The sequence below is a fragment of the Esox lucius genome, chromosome 4 (assembly GCF_011004845.1).
Source record: "Esox lucius isolate fEsoLuc1 chromosome 4, fEsoLuc1.pri, whole genome shotgun sequence".
NCBI classification, from domain to species: Eukaryota; Metazoa; Chordata; class Actinopteri; order Esociformes; family Esocidae; genus Esox; species Esox lucius.
Window position 1 is genome coordinate 29,933,461 of NC_047572.1, and position 6,000 is coordinate 29,939,460.

A 6,000-nucleotide genomic window follows, 5' to 3' on the forward strand; every position below is an offset into this window, starting at 1 on the left:
TGAGTTTTATTTGTAGACAAATATGGGTACCGTGTATCAAACTTTGACAGATCTAGCACGAACAACCACTAAGTAACTAAAGTTCAAACAAAAAGTGTTTCTGACATCCCCAGTCTCCCCTGCTTCACATGGTTTATATAAGAGATGCCATCATTAAAGGAGACGTGTTAGATGAAGAGCTTTCAGGGGCAAAGGGTGTGAAACCCTAAAACATCAATGGTAATAAAATTAAAGGCTGAACTAAAATCTAAAATGATGTGGCCGAGGTGGTACAGAGATCAAAGCCGCTCCCCTGACTGAAATATATCACTGCAGTATGGGTTTGAATCCAGGCTACTGCCCTTTCCCTCCAACCTCCACCATCTTTCACCAGTCTCTATCAAAAAAGCATACAAATACCAGAACAAAATGATACATTTTTTCCTAGCCACTGAAATTCAACACTACTGTTGTTTGCTCCTTGGGGTTTAAGGCCAGGTGTTTTGTAAAAGCACTTTGTGACAACTGCTGATGTAAAAAGGGCTTTATAAATACATTTGATTGATTGAGTGACTAAAGTTTCATTTCAGTATTGTCTATTAATTACTTTTTCTCAGGCAATCATCAGTTGTGTGTCAACGGAAGAGAACCTGGAGCTAACAGTCAGTGTCAAGTCCCAGAATGAAACTGAGTGCACATAAGATTACAGAGAATTTAATTAGCTCATGCGCTACCTAAGAAACAACTGTCACAATGGTATAATGAAAGTTAGTAAATGAAGGGAGTGGCCAGTAAACTACGTCTGTCAAGCTTACTCAGGAATAAGGAACTACGTGGCTAAACTTGATAAAAAAGTGAAATAACGGAATTGGCTGTAGATGATACAAAGCATGAGAGAGAGATGTTTTGGACCACTGTCACTCACCTGTCAAAGAGCATGGGAGTTTTTCTATTTCTGCTGATTCTGGGTCAGTCTATTTTCGTTTTTGTTTTAACCAACACAACATTTGTAAACTATAGCATATTCATGTTTGTAATTTTCTTGTGTCTTTTAGCATTTCTCAAGAGCCATAGTGCAGAAGGAACGGGATGTTTGAATGGCTTAACTTCATCACCCGCATCCACTTGTGTTGGTAATAATGATGAACAATATATATTTTCATATGGAGTTCTTTGCTTCAGCACTTAAAGATGCAATCCAGGACTTTTCTAAATTACAAACTCATTATTCAAACCTTACATTTTTCGTACAGATTTAGTAACATGTCATTTAAATGTGCATAATATAAAAGTAGAATAACTATCATACCTTAGTCAGTCATGAGATTCCAGGTCTCAATGAGAGTAGTTGTAATGACATGGGTTACACATATGACAAAACACAAAATCCTCTGGGACCCGTTTTGGACTGACAGCATCACCCTAACAACCAGTAGACAAAAAGGCTGAGCTTACATATGTACATATAATGTGCATAGCAATAACAGGAGAGACCATTTGGGGATATAACAGAGCCAGGAGACCTTATACACAGAGAGGACAGGTCTAGAACTGAGCCAATAGTAAGTGGCCGTGAGACAGACACATGTCACCTAGTAGGAGTGGTCCGCCAGGTAGGAAGCAACCCAAGAGTGCTGGGCTTGAGACACCTGGAAAGGGTGGAGAGTAGACTGGGTTACACTTTCTTAGGCAGTGGATCGACCGTGGGAGAATGTGAAGAGAGGAGAGTGAGTTAGCTTGGGCATCGTGATGAACTTCTGCTACATAGAGGAGAGCGGTTTTGGGCAAGTGGCCTGTGTTGAAGCCTAACTGGTTGGAATCAAGGAGATTGTTCTGAGAAAGAAAACAGGACAGTTGGTTGGAGACGGCATGCTCAAATGACTTGGAAAGTGAAGACAGAAGGCATGCCAGTCTATAGTTTTCGATGTACAGTAGAAGGTGTCAAATATTGTTTCCTTTAAAAGGACAGAGACTATGTCGAGGGGACACAGCCATTGGTCAGGGGTAACCTGATGAGGGTGGTAAGGAAAAGTTGTCATGTTTTTGACTAGCTGCTTGTTATATTATTGAGATGGACCGGGAAAAAACTATAAATGCATGAACAAGTTTGGTGTGTGAGAGAGACGTGGACTTACTAGGCTGAGTGAATAATTTCTATTAATTCTAAGTTCAGCTCTTGTAACAGTAGGTACACCCCCTGGAAAGTAATATTTAACATATTAGGACACAATGATAGTATATAATTTTCACTACAACACAGATGAAGATATCCTATTTCAACAAATTACACTGAAAGATTATACCAGTAATCTATTCATCACAAGTGCTGAAAAAATAAGTACAATATTGTTGCCTAACTTCCTGTCGCCGTTTCCTGTAACTATCAATCAGTCTGTTACATTGACTGAAAGGAAATGTTGCACACACTTTTTTTTCCAGTAACCTAGGGCTTTCATACATGGACGGCTAAATTCGAGCATTTCAGTAGGACTTAGATCTGGGCTTGGGCTCTGCCATTCCATAACTGTCAATTTTCTTCTTTTTTAGCCACTCTGTTGTAGCTTTGCATGTGTGTTCTGGGACATTGTCTATTTGCAAGATGTTTGGTTCAGCCTCAACTTTTTGACAGATGTCCTCACATTCCCCTCAAGAATGCTCTGGTACAATATTCATGCCTGATTTCATGATGACAAGTTGTCCGTGCCCATAGCGCTCCAAACCGCAGAGCCAAATTCTCCATGCTTTACAACTGGTATGAGGTTCTTTCATACAAAGACAGTGTTCTATTTTTGGCAAACATGGCGCCTGGTATTGTGCCCAAATAACTCACCTTTGACTAATGTGTCCAGAGCACCTTGTTCCAGTAGTTTTGGGTGTTGTCTGATAGTATATGCCAGTGGCATTTTTAGAACAGAGGCTTCTTCCTTCTTGATTTTCTATGTAGGCCAAATTTGTGCCGTCTCTTTCTGACTGTTGACTTGTGCCCTTCAGCATTGACAGTGGCAAGACAGGTCTGTAGATGCCTTGATGTTACCCAGGAGTTCTTAGTGACTTCTATAGGAATATTTCAGTACGCCCTTGAATTTGGTGGGATGACCTGTCTTTGTAGATTGCCAGTGGTCTGTACATTCCTCCATTTGCAGATTACCCTTCAGACAGTGGAATGATGTACTTGTCTTTGTAACCTCTCCCAGCCTCATGGGATTCAATGCGCCTGAAACAGGCCTTTTGGTCTCTGCAGGATGTGTCACCACAGCCATATGGTTAAGACCAAACCAAAGTCACCACACAGCCATATGGTTAAGACCAAACCAGAGTCACCACACAGCCATATGGTTAAGACCAAACCAGCATAGGTTTCTAATTAACAGAAGGCTGCTCCCTCCCAGGTTACTCTCTAATGACTTTTGGAATAACTTACAACCATTGAATTATTGCCATTTTATTTGATGGCACATGATGGGGTGTAGTACATTTTCCATGTACAGAAATTGCATTTCTGTAGATTTTTTATTCAATATATGGTTTCAACATCTTTTTTGTGATTTGGTAAATTGGGTTACCTTTATCAATGAACATGATAAAGGTTGTCTTAAAAAAGACAACTTTCCATGGGGTGTATCTACCTCTTCACAAGAACGTAGATGGGTGCCTAAATGAGAATTACGTCTGTAGAAACAGAACTTGCTTCAACACATATGGAAAATACAACTCTGAATGTTATTACAGTATGTACAATAAGTGTAGCTCTGTACAATTGTATTTATAGTGTGACTGTTCATTTATCAAGGATGTTCACTCTTTTTGGTCACCATGCACAATTCCATCAGGTTTCTTTCTCCGCCACTTATACCATCCTCTGTCGGATTTTCCTCTGTCCTCACTCTCACTATTAGACAACAGAACGTGTGTCGATGTCGCTTGTGGGCAACATGAAACATGCGTAAATGAGAGTGGCACCTTCAAGTGCAAGTGTTCCGTCGGTTTCACCTACAAATCCTCCAAGATGGACAAGTGTGAAGGTAAGAGAAATACAATGGTTCTTGGCTCTTCTGATGCAGAGTGTGTGGTCTACATTTTCTAAGGTTATTCAACTCATTCCCTGCAAAGGGTCAGGTCTTGCTTGTCTTCTTTCTTACCTGATTATTAACTGTACCCACCTGGTGTCCTCGGGTCTAAATCATGAGGGTCACAATTTAAAAATGCGGAACGTTTGTTGGTCCATAGTTAGAGTGCGATAAGGCGTTTCTCTGAACTCTTGCGCCCAAATGACATTATGATTCAGCTGTTATTTACCCCTTGGGCTGAAACATGAAACCACCTGTAATCAAAATTGATTTAATCAGAGGTTTTTACCACTGATCGGCTCAAAAATAGTACATAATGTCAAAGTGAAAAATTAAACTTACAAATTGTTGTAAACTGATCACAAATACGAAACAGTAAATTATTGACTGCATTAGCTTTCGGGCCAATAATGCTGTGGCTTGATGTATAAAGTCGGAAGAAACTTATCCATCTAAATCCATTTTGATTTCATGTTGTAAACATATAATATGCGTAAAACTTATACTTATGAGCCACTTTGGTTCTTCACTTTAACGCTTATCTGATTCACTAGTAATGATCATCACTAATTACAACCTGGAACATTCCAAACTTAAAGTGGGATATCATTTCATAATGTTGTGTTACTGCTCACTTAATGTGTAATGTTTATGTCACCACCTAGGGTTACACTACCCTAGGGAACTGAATCTGGTTCTATTCTGGATTTTGCCACACACACAGACCAACAATTCACTTGGAACAATTTATTAATAAATATATAAAAAGTTACTCAAAAAATGGTGAACAAAGTCTATATCCACAATATTTAAAACATTCTTAAAACGGACATCCGGGATTCCAGGATCAAAGAGGCAGAGTTGTAGACGTCGGTACTGTCTCTTTAAGGGTGGGCACAAACTAGCAGAGTACAAAGCCGGGCTCGTTTAATGAAGTCGCAGTCTTCCGTCGCCAGGCCCTCTTGACGGGGGAGAGAAGAGAGGAAAAGAGAGCACCCCAGATCGGCCTTTTACAAGACTTGATTTGACAGAGCGCATAAAACAGGTACTCGCCTGATGTCCAACAAATCGCTATTTGTGTGATCTCCAGCGATCCACTGGCTGTACCCCGCAGGCAGTGGGTTCTCTCTAGTTTGGGCTGGCCTGTTCCCTCTGTCGTTCGTTCTCCCCTCTTCCCTCGCTAGGATTTCAAATATCCTTTAATTCGCTGCTCGGCCAATCATTGCAGCAGTCTCATTAGCTGCGTTAGTTGAAGGCAGATGTGGATCAAGCGGAGTGGGCGTGGCAAACCAAGAGCTGTCAAAACTGCAACAAAAACAAAGTCCATGCCACCAAAAACAAAACACATGCGTACAAACCCAAAACAACTCATATGACCAACCCATACACACAATACCATGCCGCCAAACTAAAACAAGTTACACATTAAAACACTGCAAATTATTATAGCAACAAACACTAACTCAGAAATACTAGACAAAAGTTGAGTAATTAATTAATGGAGAATGAATCAAAGTGTAGTCTTAGTTGCCTTCCGTGACCCCCCCCCCCCCACTTGATAGGTAGTCGTCCCGACAACCTCCACTAATGATCGTACCGGCTAGGTTTCACCCCAAAGTTGGCCCTAACTGATTTCCGGGGCTGCCCCCTGCCCTGCATTTGCTCCTGGCTCATTGTGGTGTCGGTGGGGTTCCCGTCCCCCAGCACTTCGGTTTCCACCGGTACACTTGGGGCCCCCTGGATGTTCGGCTCCACATCATTCTGCTCGGCTGATGCTGGGGAACTGTCAGGTTCTCCAAATCCCGACCGCCTTGCCGGTATCACAGGGGGCGCTGTGCTCTCCGACTCACGCTCCACAGCCACATCTGGTTGAGGTCTAATGGGAAACAAAGGGGGGGGGGGGGGTCCGGGTGCCCTTGACGTACCTCTAAGGTGTCCATTGGAGCCGATATCC

General features: G+C 41.7%; 1 long non-coding RNA gene across 1 annotated transcript; it reads left to right on the forward strand.

Moving 5' to 3' along the window:
* The first annotated feature begins 829 nt into the window (after nt 1-829).
* On the forward strand, nt 830-3,998 carry LOC117594401. Its single transcript, XR_004575699.1, has 3 exons — nt 830-947; nt 1,035-1,112; nt 3,876-3,998. It is a non-coding gene; the product is annotated as an uncharacterized LOC117594401 (long non-coding RNA).
* Nucleotides 3,999-6,000: the final 2,002 nt, after the last annotated feature.